Below are 16,142 nucleotides of genomic sequence, written 5' to 3'. Positions count from 1 at the left end.
CGAGGGTATTGTACTAGAACTGGGGTTCATATGGATCCACAACATGACAAACAAGTTCTACTCGGACTTGGAACCATATGAAATGAGGCTTGAAGGAGAGCATTAGTATGCATCCTTGGATTTATTTTTTACTTTATCGCTTACTTTCTTTAACTTTTTCGGGAGTTTATAAGTACTGTGTATAAATGTTACTCGGACTATAATTTTTTTGCATGATCACAAAGCCTTTATGGTTTTGTTTGATCCACTTTAGGAACTCTTGCTGTATAATACTTGATTGTGTATATGTTCCATTTTTAGACTGATGTTGAGGGAAAGACGTGAAATTAAAAGTTATTTCTTCGGAATACCTTTTATTCATCATAGTAAATGATATACTGGTTCCAATATTACATTAGATATTAAAACACGTTTCCACTCACTCTTTCTTGTAGCAACAGGTTGTTAAATATGACATTATAGAAACAAAACTTGAAGTATTATAAATGGAATTGCTGTATATAATTACAAAATGACCCCTAAAAATAATTTATAGACCATATTTTAATATTTCAACCAAATATCATGGGAAATTAAATTTCTTCAAGTAACAACGGTTTCAAAAATAATTTATTTCAATAGGAGTATTTATCATATTTATAAAATATGGTTGTTAATGCATTGGTTTTGGCACTCGAGATGACATTTTGCAGAGCGCAAGGAGAAGGACAGATCAAGACTTATGGTAATATTTAACTAAGGCATTTTCTAAAATAGCTGTCTGTTATATAATTTTGGAGGCCGAAAATATTATTTTTATAGAGAGGGAATCGTCATCGTTTAAAGTACTATTAGAGCAGGGAAAATATTTTGAATATATATTGAAATATTTATGTCATTAACTTATTATACATTTTCAAAAACAGGAAAAGTGATGTGGAATTTATCATCCAGAGCTTAATATTAACACCACTACGATCTATTAAATAACGATATCTGTTAGCACCATCATTTTGTTTCTCAATCCTTTAATTTTTCTCTACACCCTGCCCATTCTTTACTATAACACATTCATATTTATATGGTAAGAAGGTAATTCCTTGTGAAATTGCTATGAACTTGTCATAAGTTATAACTTGAATACTAGATTAATAAAAATCTGACATCAATGTGGGTTGTAATTATATGTTATTTAATCTGTGTAAAGCAATGATACAAGCCAATAAAATATGTTTCATTTTCTTTTCAATTTAGATAATAACCATTCTACTACATATATTAACCAAATGTGTATGTAAATGGAATATACACATTCATACCGTACTCATTTTAATATCCTAAGTAAAGAAGTTATAATATAGATAAGCATATTTAATATACACAATTGGTTTTACTTACGTAGTTATAACATTTGTATCCGGGAATAGCCTCATTTGAATATCATAAGCATAATAATTTCATATCAAAATTAATCTTCTCTTTTAATGACTTAAGCAAATCAAATTTTATTCAACCAATATGCTTTGGAGTCCAGATTATATATCTAATTAAGTTCATGAGTATTAAAAATGACTTTACCTATGTTAGAGCTCATAAAAATTTCTCCAAAAATCAACATAAAAAAAAGGACAAAAGACAGTTGGTAATTAGCAATTCTTCTAAACTGTGGAATTAATCATAATTTATGTAAATTTTTCACATGTTAACAAAAGATAATTTGAAATTAACTAATCAACGTTTAAAACACAAATAAGGGAAAAGAAGCAAAAAACGTCGACAACTGCCAAAAAATTTTAGTGTAACGCTGTATTAAAAAAATTATGGAAACTTCTATGTATATTCATTAATAAGGATTTGGTTCTTGGAATCGTTTTGGTTTTGACTCCTCAAAGTCTCTGTTGTTGTCATGATCAAGAACAATTTTATTTTATAAAAAAAAATTATCTTTGTCTAGAATAACCACAACACAATCTCTTAATTATACGGACAATCCTGGGGCTTCAGATGGTGCATATAATCATCAAATTATATCACCACAGAATAAATAAAGAGTAAGTAGAATTTTCAACATGCATATGCTGCTCATAAATTGTGTAACTTTGTTTTCCTTGCATAATTAGACGTCATGTCTAGACAAGAGTGATTTACTTATAAGTATTAAGTAAAACAGGACATTATAATTAATAAACAATTATTTGGAATTTGAATAATTATCTTGTTATTAATTAATGAGGAAATTAAATAATTCAGCTTCAAGAGACTTTAATGAGAAGGATACTTCGACACAATGATTTTGAATTTTTAGTTTATAAATTATATTAGTCATTTATTGAATAAAAAAAAGGAATTTATTGCATTATTAAATTAATATCTTATTGATTATTTGTTCAATAATGTTGAAAACAAATCACTATTGCAGCTCAACTAGATCTTTATAACCAAATACTCTTTTTTTAAATGAAACTCTTATTATTTACAGTTGAAATAAGTTCTTATGGAATAAAAACTACTAAAAACCCAAATGTTTGTCATTTTTCAAATAAAATCTTCAAGATATGGTAGTTTTTTAACTTTTAAATTCCAGTGTCTCATAATTGAAAGATTATATATCAAATATAAGTAAATCTTTGAGTCGCATAAAACTTACTTAAAGGAAAAATAACTTTCATGTGAATTATCGATTTATTTCATACTCAAAATCTGACTAAAACCTGTGAAAAGGGTTAAAAATCTCAAAAATTTCAAATTGAAGGTTATCCAAGGCCAGGTTTATAACCGAAACCCCAATCACAGATTCGTAATTGCGCCTTATGTAGTAATATAAGTAAATATAGTATTTCAAAGATTTGTGGAAAAGAAAATTGTTGTTGTTTGAACATTAGTGTTAGCTAATATTACTTATTAAAATAATAAGTTATTTACTAGATACTACTCTGTAGAAAAGTAATGAAATTATATTACTTAAAATCAAGTGTAACGATGTTTATTTCATTTTATATTACTTATATTTTAATATCTTCTATAGAGATGCACAATTTTTTTTTTTTTTTTATTCATATCCGACATGTAAATATACATACAATTATATACAAAACATAAAGTAACATAATGCAAATGGCTAGGAGGAATTGCGTTATATTAATATAAATATGCATTTTAACATAAAATTAGACCTCCAAGTCAAGACCTACATCTAAAAACTAACAATTAAAAATTCCAACGATGACAAAGTTATAAAAAATAATTCAAAACATAATAATTAATCCATTGGTCTCCCTCGATGAAAGCGTTCTTACCTCCAAACAATTTTTATTAAACTAGTGATACATTTAATTGAATCTGATCGTTGTTATTTGGGAATATCAATAGCAGAATCCCAGGAATGACCAACCAACCTTGGTATTTGAAAAAACAACAACACTATATCTAGCTGCAAATGAAAAAACTATAGGTCTTAAATTTTTTTTGAGAATTGGTTATCCATATTCCAAGTAATTTGCAATAAAAGCATTGACGCTCAAAAGAGAAAAAATGTATTGCTCAATTTTCAGTGTTTTTTGTCTTTGCTTTGTCGGGGAGCCAAACAAAATTGTTGTTTATAAGATATTAACATTTCCCTTCTCCATATTATGAGAAACAAATTCAAGTAATAAGGAAACCAAAGGGTACACGACAAAAGTACGCAAAATATTGTTGAAAAACTTTCCAATATGTACAGGGATCATAAAAAATCATAGAGTCTAACGAAATCAGGAATTGAGACGTAATTTTTTTTCCTTCGACAACTCCACACAAAGATATGAACAATTTCACAATCAATTTGTATGTTGCTATACAGAGTTACCCTTCAAACACTAATTTATACTCCTTTTTCTGTATAGCATTTCCTTAAATCATTGATTATTTTTGGTCCAGAATCCTACTAAATATTGTTTTTTACACATTAAGAATAATGAAAAATGTAATTATGAAGGAACAGTTTATAACTTTGTATCGTTTCATTTAAATCTTAACTTATACTTTACTAATACTTCAAAAACTGTTTATTCACTACTTAAAAACACTTCCTAATTTTGTATTTGCATATATAATAAAGCATAGCTGCAGTTTCTTTAATTTTTCAACTTTAATTATATAAATTAAAATTAAACAATTTTTTATGCCACAGTAATGGCTACATTTAAGTATTAAATTGTTTTATTATTATTTGAATCTGAAGAATTACACACCAAAAGCTAAAATACTCCCATTTGATCTGAGCTTATGTTATATTTCTTTTAACTTATTTGCAAATTAATGTTGTTATACTGAGTGATCCATTGAAATCAGAACACTTACTAATTCAATAATTAGTTAAAATTGAGTTAATGAATTAAGTTAATTTTTCGATTCATAAAAGTATAAACAATTAGTTAAAAATAAAACTGAGCCCTTTAGATTACACAAGTCGAAAAAATGGCAATTGAACGTGATTGACGGATTTCTATTTGCACAGTCATAGCATTTGGGATTCTCGAGGACCTCCTTCTACATGTCAACAAGTCCAAAACATTGGAGAGGAAGAACGACTCTGTTAAAAAGGCCATACCGGACCCGGAGGAGTTAAAGAAAACATTCAATCCCCTCTAGTCCATGAATGAAAAACTAGTCCAATAGTGGAGGTTTCACACCAGACTCTCTAGAGAGCTATCAAATCCACTTTTTTGATAGCTCTCTGGAGACTTTGTCATCTATAATCCGATTTTCAAAATACACACAAGAAATTATTATGTCTAAGCTCGACTAATTTTAGGTATATATATATTTATTTTTTTTGCATCCAAAATATTTATGTGTTAATTAATGTATTATATTTTGTTCCTCACTTTTTTTAATTATCAAAAATAGAGATATCCACCAAACTCAGACTATTATTAAATTACTATTGAGCATCGAATGTAAATGAAATTTGGATGACTATGCTGTAGCTCATGCAAGATTACAATTTATAACATCTAACATTACACTTTTGCTTGGTTCATGTAATTATTTTAATAACTTTACGATAGTCACTTTTTTTATTTTATCTAAGCATAGTAATTGATCTTATGAAGCTATTACTGAGTATTGAACGTATCTGAAACTTTGATGACTATTTTCTAACGCATAGACAATTTTATAAATAAAATATTTATGCACTCCACACTGTAAGATATTGACATTTCGGACTACCATTGTAGGTATATATATTAAGGTCATGTTAAAAAAATGAGTAACTCCTATTATTTTTTTATTTTAAGTCAGCTACACATACATGATTTTTTTATCTCTCGAGAACAAGGATAACAGTTACCGACTTGAGCATAAACTGTAGCTACAGTTTGAGTAGTAAGAGGACCAGAACATTTTTTACTTAAATACGAATTACAGAATAGTACTTATCATAAGTGCTATTTAGTTAATTAGCCTTTAAGTAAATCAATAAAAATTTGTGGTGCAAAAATTTGGGATGTTCAACCCGAATTATCTCCGAGTGATGAAACAAAACGCGAAGAGCCTCAACTATTTATTCTCCCATTCATTATTATTATGAATATATTATGTGGATTCTATATTATTTTGTTAAATAAAATATGATTTCAACAAGTTACATATCAAAAACTGTCATAATACCGTCAAATCAAAATAAAGTGCATATTCCCACATATAGCCATCATAACAACCTTATCATTTCGAAAGAGTCAAGCGTAAATTACTTCTAAATATGTGTATTTTTTTTCATGAAAATGAAGTATTATATTTATAAATGACAGTTTTAGGATAGTTTTTGACGGTAACACACTTGTTTATCAAATGAGCTTATGGCGTCACTGGCATGCGAATAATTAAGCTGGCAACATGACGTTTACAAAGCATCCAACTTTACTTAAAAATACCCGATTTAATCAGCAATGTCTTTATTTGATCTATACATATGATTTCTAACTATAAATAATGTTAATTAAGACCAACTTGTTAGATCAATCGGGAGACTCTTTTATTGCTCATAAGATCTCTAAATTGTAGATTTGGGAAACGTGCAAAAATACACGAGAAAAAAAAGGTAGGTTTCAATGTTTTTAGTATATTTTTTTTTTCTAATTAAAATAATAAATTCTTATTTATAGACATCATGAATTATAAAATTTACTAATGGATGATGGAGTCTGAAGCCCATTGCCAAAAATATAAATGAGTATATTAAAAATAATCATAGTGCTGAATGTTCTGATGTGCTTACATATCAGTAGATATGATATTCAACAGTGAGTTATGATTATATATACCTAGTTGTTTATATGTACGATGTATACACTACCAATATATTATGTGGAAAGGGTGGACAGACAAAATATTATAATGATGAGAGGGAAAGTATTGGGATATAAATATATTGGTATTTTAATTAATTTAAGTGGTTATGAAATAATTTACGTAGACTATTAAGATTGATTGGACGACCATAAATGTGTAAAAATATTATTAAAAATGAAACTTGTCTTAGTATGTTTATCCATTGAGAAAATGAAATTAATTTGATTCCTTATCATTACATTTCGTGCCCACTTTTTGGCACACTATATATTATTTTTCGATATGCTCCGTTGTAATATTTTTAGACTTCATTGGATTCACCTTCTATTGCATGAATATATTTTCTATTTACATTACCAATGCATTTATCTATGTAAAATACAACGTTTCTATATTTTTGATATACCTAATATATTATATAATTAATGAAAAAAGGCTTTGTTACACGCAATTTATATATTAAATAGAGGCCGTCAGAGCAATTGTTTTGATTTCAAATTACTATAACTTCGTCATTTGACACTTGAGAAAGATCCTTTCAACATTGACACAAAAAAAATTATAAGCAAATATCTTCCTCATGTGGACACAAAACCTTCGGAATCCAAATAAAATAAATGAACATTTAAAAAAAGTTTGGATTTATAAAGTTCTTCGCCTACACAAATATTTTTTTTTCATCTGACACGGTTAAGAATGTTGATTAATCTAATGGGAATCTTATTATTAGAGATGGGAAACTAAAGCCATTCGTCATATAAAAATTACTTCCTCCTCTTAATTTGTACAAGTTAAGTACGAGTGAATACCGACTGTTCTCAGAATATTCCACTCTAGAAGCAGATTGAAAAAATAGCGTTATAGGTGAAACAGAACAACGTCTGTATGTGGATGCAAGCCCAAAACAGATAAATATTTTGTTTTTACCTCACTAAACGTTTTTGTGTGGACGGGCCTAAGAATTTTTATTTTATTAACTTTAGTTTCTCTAAATGGTAGGAAATATATTTAATTGTTTTAAGTGAAACATAACTCTCTTCTACAGCTCTCTAAGGTTTCTTACTAACATGTCCTTCATTTTCTTGACCCTTCTAGCCATAACCTTCGTTCCGATGTGCCCTTCCTCTTCTTTATCATCTTCTCAGTCTGCTTTATGATATTTAGGTTCTTGGTCACAGAGCACTGGTTGAAAATAAATGTTGTAGCTATGGGACAAGTGAGCTTGTCAGCTTGATAAGATGTCAAATAACTGTTTTGGTACTCTGGATGACATTTTAGATCCTGCAGTTTTTCATGTTCCTCTTGCAGGTTCTGAAAGTAAATAAAAGTACATTTGATTAATGGCTCAGGTATTTTCGTTAAATATATCATTAAAAAGCGTATTTATAATGTAAATATTCTACCTTACTTTTTGCTTAAAAATCATAAATATTACAACTAAGAAAGCAAAACTATTTCGTAATGTAAAACAATTATTTAAATTGAATGCTTTGATTGGGTATAATATAAAAAAAATCTAACTCACGTATGTCATTTAGGCTAAGAAATACACTTTAACTGCATTTTCAGCAATATGATTAATTTTATAGTATATCTTTTGAATGACATAATGATTGAATTGCAAACATTGATGAGAAGTGAAATACAAAATACTCAGCATGAAAGAAGTTGATTTATCAATATTTCAACAAAAAAAAATAGGTAACAAATAATAAGAATGGTATAAGGTTACACTGTATGAAGGATTTTATAGTATGTACAAACTCAGGGACGGTTTACTCTGAGTAGACCGTGACTTGGATATTTCTTTAGGAGGTTAGCACAAATACAAATTTTCGTAGGAGATACAAATTTTTTATGATAAATTTTAAATTACTTTTTATTGTTTTAATGTAAATTTGAACATTTTTTGGAGAATACATTTTGGATGAAATATTTTAATGTGTTGTTTTTTGTTTCATAACATTAGTTTCATTTTTTGACATTTTTTATGTAGATTTATGCATTTTAAAACTTTTTTATATTTTTTGAACCTCTGTCTTAAAGGACCATTTTTCTTGCGTTAAAGTAGAGGATTTCAGTTAAGTACCCAGAATGCCCTTTGAAACCTGGTGCTGGAAATACACCTACGAAATTTATACTATGATACACATACACCGTATATCTATAAGTATCAAGGGAAGAAATTATCAATACACCACAATATCGATATAGACGGTACTGACGTCATCAGTAGAGTTGTAGAAATATGATGGGAAAGTATTGTTAAAAAAATAATAGCATGGTCTCATTGACCATTTGAATAATGTTTTTGAGGGCGTAGCAGTGATTACATTTTATTAAATGAACAGCAATCTGCTAAGATTTGTCGGAAATCCACACAAATCCCAATCTGTATTTAGAAAGAATATATATGTAGAAATATCTACGATGTTGATCCTTAATTCTACACTAAGTCTAAAAGGACTTACACTTATAACTTCCCAACAAGTTCTCAATGTTACACTTCGTCATTCATGCGCACTAGGCCATTTTGTGTAGTTAGATGTTCCCTCCTCAAGAAATTAAATAATAATGGTAACATCTTCAGAAAATGGAAAAACTTTGTTCAGATTACAATAAAAAAAGTATTGCACTCTTGTGCAGTCATATTTTTTATAACTTTAGTCATCAACATGTAAATTTTATTAACACCATTGGAAGAAATCCATCTGATGATATAGTTATCGAACAAAAACGCTTTGCAAAGAGTACTTTTGAGTAGTATTGTGTCAGTCATTATGTTCCAGTCCAGTCTCAGGGCCGGTCTTTTAGTCTGTTGGTATTACGGACAGTTAGTACTAGAACTGAAATGAAAAAGAAGAAATAACATTGATTGACTTTATCAAGGACCTAACTTTATAGTTTTAGGACATATAAGCAGGACTGAACTTGACGGGAAATAAGGGTTCAGTTCTAAATAACGACTGAGACAACACTACATTTAAGATATATATTATGTACCAGGATAATAATAAAAAAAAGTTACGTTGGAATTTTGGTTTCTTACCATGCATTCCTATTATGAATCGTTCTATCATTGTTATTGACATTGTAAGTTAGTCATAACTTATGAGTGATAAATTTTCTTTTTTTTACTAAACAAACATAAATTACGTATGTAATAACAAGGTAGTCTGCGTATCATATCTACATAGTTACATACTATTACATTTGTTATTTCGTCATAGCTCCTCTATTTTCAATAAAGTAGGAGGAGCAAAGACTATATTATTCATATGTACATATAATAATCATAGCTATGTATTTATTTACCTACATACATAGGTAAATAACCACCTATGAACTGTATCATAAGATTTTCCTTCAAGGGAGAATTATCCTTCAATTTTTTTTTATTCTTCCTTTTCTTCATCGTTTGCGTCATTTTCAAAAAAAAAAATGAATTATGATTGCATAAAAGCTACTTGCTATAGAATATTATTTACTTTTTTACCAAATAAAGAATATTGACACTTTGTTTTTATCATATATTTTTGCACGTAAACCACAATGTGAAAGTTGAGGACTTTATAATGCAATGAGGCTCTTCTATTAAGTGGATTTGGGCTTTTTCCCTTGTTAATTGTGAATATGCCAAAGGAAAAATTATTCTTCTTCGCACATAAATATTATTTTTATCTTTTCTGAACCTTTCTGTAATAAAAATCATTAAAGGAAGTATTTTAAATGTTGGTCATGTTGTAATTTTTTTTTAAACTCAGCAAAAAATAATTCAAGGCCATTGAATGAACTAATGGATGACTACTAAGATAAAAGTGCAGCATAATTATGTAATTAACGGACTTAAATCTACATACATTTAGAATTTTCAAATCATATTTTTCTTTGATTAAAAAACATTTTGTACAGTATTTCACATAAAAAAACGGTCAAAACTAGATCTATAATCTTTTTTTTAACAGTTTGGCTTTCACTGTTTTTAGAAGACAGATTTGTATTTAAAATGCCATTTTTTTTATATGGACCTAAATTTTGAAATCTCCATATCAACCGATTTTCTTCCCCTTCCAGTTATACGAATTTAACACTTTCAACTCCATATCACGTCATGTTACCAATGTTCACAATTTTAAAAAAAACACACCTGCCCCCATCAACATATCATCTCTAAAATTTGTCCAGACCTACTTTTTGGGACTGACCCGTGAAAACCATATATATACTTCCTTTTTTTTTGACTGGTGCATACCAAACTTCTAAAATTGACATAATTTATTTGGTTTAAAAAAAAATATCACAGTCTCAGACTGATCTAGGATTTTCCGACCAAGGCCCAACCCTAATCGTAACCTTAATTCCATCTCTAACCTTTCCTCCAAAATGAAATAAAAAAAGGCTGAAAACTAATATACTAATGTTATCATTTTTTTGGAAAATATTTATTATTCGGTTGGTTTTGACTATTGGCTAAAAAAAAGCCCAATATCGTTAACTCATGATAAAATATAATAAAACATTATGATAAAGTATAATAAAACAATATGATAAAATCTAATGAAATAATATGGTAAAATAAAATGATAAAATGTTGTGTGGAATTAAAGTAGATGTGGATTATTTTTTAAAAGTCTCTTCAAACTGCAAAGTGAAGACGTTCTTCTTACCTCTTTGAGAATGTTGTTTCATAACTGTATAGTTCGATTAAAAAAGCTATGTTGGAGGTAATTAGTATTCGTCGATGGCTGAACTAAGTAAAAATCGGAAGACAACCTAGTGTTGTACACCTTACTACATACTTTGGGCTTGATATTACAATGAGTCTGGTCATTAATAACTTTTAACATCATAACCACATCCTGAAGTTTCCTCCTCTTTTCATGCGACAACAGCCCGACTAGATGTAAACCAACCTCATAGGAAGATATCAAAAGAAAAAGACTTAATTTTGGAATGTCCATTTTAAAAACTTTAACAGCATTGGGTGACCTCTAAAACTTTTTGAAAAATGTTAAGAATTAGTCAATCATCGTTTTTTACCCAAATGTATATTTTTAGACTATGACAGCTCAATAATTCCAAAAAATGTACCAATCAATATATATTCACAACTTAACAGGTAAGGATCTGATTCCAAAAAAGAAAAAAACCTTTGGAAAGTAATCGAAGTGATGATTCCGTATGACACATACTACCTAATCATATAAAAATACATATTATAAGGCACAAGTTTGTTCTGGGATGGCTTTTATAAAATTTGTTCATGTTTGTAAATTGTTATTGGTTAAAATACCAATATTTTAATTTGTCATATTTTGATTTATGAATATTATTTTCTAATATTAAAAATACATATTTTCTGTCTATTGTATATTCGATTGAAAAATTAATCTAAATATGATAGATTTAATCATAATAATGAAGTTTTTAATGAAATAGAATATAAATTAATGTAGGAAAAAAAAAAATCTTCGGAACACTTATAATTAGAGACATGATTATACAAATCAACAGCTTACAAATAAAATCAAAGTAGCTGTTAATACTTTTGGGTAAATCATTTTTGTGATAGTTGTCTTCATTGCATCTGACAACCTTTTCTTCAAAAAGAGCAAAAGGTTCATGGTTGTAGGATAAGAATATAGTTAAATTTCTGGCTAAACTCTGCTGAGTACATTGTAATACTATAAGAATATTTCAGTATAAAATTTGTTACTTTCTTATATGATTTTTTTTTTTTTAATCTTGGGGTTTGTTATAACTTGCTTTTTTAGATCATTGTGTAATTTTTAATTCAAAGTTATTAAGTTATATATATAAATAAGTTTTATTTCATGTATAATTTTTTTTTATAACCCATTCAGTAGCTCTTACCATACCACATAAAAAACCTTCAATAAGAATTTATTTTCAACAACCATATCTTTAAAATAAATATCATTCTCTTTAGCATTTTTTTTTTTTTTTTTTTTTTTTTTTGCATTCTTATTTATAAAAGTTTTCAAGGTGAATATGGGATTTCGGATTATAATTGGTCTTAAAGTTTTGAAAGTTATTTGTCCTTGTTCGATAAAACCACATAGTATATGACTAATACAATATGAAGCAGGTGTCAAAAATACGCCAACTATTAACCAGATTTTTTAATAAATTAAAATTTTATACATTTATTTTGAATCTTGAGGTTTTGTACATAAAAGTCACAACATTTAGTTGTTCAACAATAGCATATCGCTTGATAAAATACACCAAGACTAATTAATTTAGTTTATGGATTTCTACTTGCTTGTGTTAAAACGATGAGCATAAAACAACTAACTATATGACAATAATTGAATGACAAACATGAAATAGTACAAATAGTTGTGCACCATCTAATTCTATGCGAGTACGTTTTTGTGCAATAGTTATTTGATGTATGGTGTTAAATATAAACTTAGAAATATAATAGATATGTATTATACTTGTATTTATTATAATTTATTGGACTAATGACGTTTATGCATTATTATACTGGTTATACGTATCCAATTTAAGGGATAGATTTTGCACAACCTGTAAGCCATTGTGTATCATAGTATATTCAAAAATGTGGTAGAGTTTAAAAAACCTTTTGACCCAGCTCTTTCCCTATACCACCTGATAGCTGAGGTGTATTAGAATATTAAAAGGGTTCCTTGATACTAAAGGAAGCGGTAGTGGAAGAATTTATCTTATTTTTTGTCTCATTTACACAAACCATGGGCTGGGTGTATTAATTATTATTAAATGGGGCCTTGTTGCTCAGGACGGGAGAATTTAAACTACCTTTGAGTCCAGTACTTTACATTTACAACCTGAGGGCCGGGGTGCATTTTGCAATATTAAGAGGGTTCCTTGATACTCAGGGAAGCGCCGACGGAAGAATTTAACCTGCCTCAGGCAGAGTAGCTGATCTACACAACCCTTGGCTTGGTATGTATTACATCTTATTATAAGGGTTCCTTGGGGCTTAGAAACGCTTCGGTGGTAGATTCGAACTACATTCTATTGTTTTTGTTTCTAAATGATCAGTAATGAAAATATTTAATATACAAATATTTTTGGTAAGAGCAAAACTCATTAACTTACCTATATAGTATATCAATAATACCTATTTATTATTTTATCATTTGAAATGGAATTAAAATATGCAATCGTATATATCAATAAATAATATATCATTTTTTTAGCCAATTGTCACAAATAGTCCTATGGCGAAATGGCCGTTCAGTAAAAATGTTTTCGGCCAACTGTCCTAGAATCGTATATATTATACCTACTTAGCTTCATTTGTATTTTTTTTAAATTGTTAAGAAGCCACTGTTTCAGACTTAAAGAAATAAATATACGGAAACGACAAGTTATTTTTGTTGACAGTTTTGCATTGTGAGTCAAACGTATTTTATATATATATATTAATCAAGTAGAAAAATGTAGCTGTTTTAAAAAGAGATTTGGACTATTTCACGTTAAAAATACTCATTTGATATATTACATCAGCTAAATTAATTGAATTAATTAAATGATGGGGAGAAAAAATGATGAAGGAATGTTCGCCATAGGAATAGTTTTGGTGGAATTATTTGCCCTGTGAAAAAATACCAAGGTAAAATTTGCTGTGTGGAAAACTCACACGCCGAAAATTTTCCTTCTTTTATTTAATATGAACAAAAATCTTTAAAAAACATTATTATTTAACATGGAAATTGGACATTCAAGGGAGTCCTCGGAGAAAATTCTTTTTCTTTTTTTCTCTCTTTGCTTCTATCTAATTTCTTCTTCTCTCTCTTTGTTTCTATCTCATGCAGTTGGTGCATACAAATATTTATGGATTTTTGTTCTGAAATCAATTCAAGAGTTAGTTTTATCCTTGAAATATTTTCATAGCCTTATCTCAAATTGACATCAATATAGAGGGGTTTTGGGGAGGTTCTTTTTTTTAATCAGAGTTCATACTTTCAGCTATCCAATGCGATACTTTTAAAATGTTTGAATCTATTCGTCTTGAAGCTATGAGCCTCTGAATAAAAAACATCTACTTTCCACTTTCAACAAAGATAACTCAAGTTAAAAGTATTTAAACATGTTTTTCAATTGTTTTAACATTCAGCATTAAAATATATAAATATAATTTATTCCTATATTCAACACCAAGGGCTTAAAACAGCTTTGAACCTTAAAAGTAGCCAAAAATAATAAAAAATGTATAGCCTTGTCCTGAAAGCCACGAGGCTATGAGCTATGGCTAATCAGCGAATCAAACTATACTAAGTTCTAAAAAAAAAGTAAGTAAAACAGTAAAAAAAAAAAAGTAAGTAAGTAGTTTTAGTTATCTGCTGTTCTTGTGCATTAAAATAAGTGTGATTTTGTTGGATAGTGTTATTTGTGAACATTAGAATAATACGTGTAAGCAAATATGGGAAATGGATTTTTTTAAATAAATAGAGAGTCGAAGGAACAAAGAGAGACTGCACATTCTGAAAGTCCAGTTTAGAGACTACAACCATGAAAAAGGATCATGTATTGGCCACAGAGACTGTCCTGAAGCCTTTTATAACCAAAGAATCGAACTTCTGCTTTATACCTTATTTAACTATAATTTGACAAATGTTATTTAGATAATAATAATCGTACAGCTTTATCCAAAATATATGTATATCTGAGTTTATAAAACTCCTTTTGTCAATGTTACACACATAATATTGTTAATTTAAGACCTTTCATATACATCCATCAGTTATAATATATTTTTAAAGTGTTATTTATTTGCTTTAAATATATATATATATCTCTACTTATATAGAACCTTGTCCTGATATTATGCCTTTGATCATTTAAAGAAATAATTCCCACAAATCCCGATGATTTAAAAAAATAAAATAAATTATGTATGTCTGAACCTTCAATACTTTTGTAAATGTAAAAAGTCGCATAATATAATAATCTTCAGCTATAATATTAAATTAATAATCTTAATTTAAGACAAATTTAAATACGATTTGATCCAAACAATTTTACAAACAACGTGGGTTGCCTCAGTAGCACAAGGTACTTCTGCCTTTAATTATTTTTCCTGATGACATTTTGCCTTAATCAGGGATTTACGCAAAAAAAAATATTCATTTGCCAAAAAAATCAAACCCTAAAGAAACATCCTTTTCTCCTCCAAAAAATAAGTCTACGTGCAGGGTTTAAGATGTTTAAAAAAAATAACAATAAGATAAAAGAAAAATAAACAAATACGACAACCATTCGATTGCAGGAAGTGCTAATCACTTTTCCATAATCAATAATCATTAAACTTTTTGAAATATTCATATCGGTAGATACTCAGGGATTGACGAACAAGTATAATATATAGTTAATATCAGACAAGAAAAGTGATTTCCACTTTTTTATGATCCAGGATGTGTCTGAAGAAAAGTTATTTGAATGTGGTGAATCAAACCACTGGGAGGATTTGGGGACGCACTCAAAGGTAGGACCGACGGAGAGCACAAAGTAATAAGAAACGTAAGCGAAGAAAATCATAAAGATAGTTAGAGTTAGAAAAACCAAGGGTTTAGAAAGAAAAATGGAAATGATGGTCTTTGTCTCTTTATGAACTTTATTTTGTGTATAATGATTACGAATCATGCTGAATTACGTAGTCACTCAAGGGACTCGAATCCTTATAGTTATATATCTAGGGCTGTGAACTTATACCAACAATGGATCTCAAGCAAAAATTATGAGAGCCATATCCAAGTGTCTTATAGTCTTCTTTAACAAATTTTTAAGTGTATTTCTATTTGGATATTTAGATATGT

This window comes from Lepeophtheirus salmonis, chromosome 4 (assembly GCF_016086655.4).
Source record: "Lepeophtheirus salmonis chromosome 4, UVic_Lsal_1.4, whole genome shotgun sequence".
In the NCBI taxonomy this organism is placed as follows: Eukaryota; Metazoa; Arthropoda; class Copepoda; order Siphonostomatoida; family Caligidae; genus Lepeophtheirus; species Lepeophtheirus salmonis.
Note: the sequence above shows the minus strand (reverse complement) of the source record.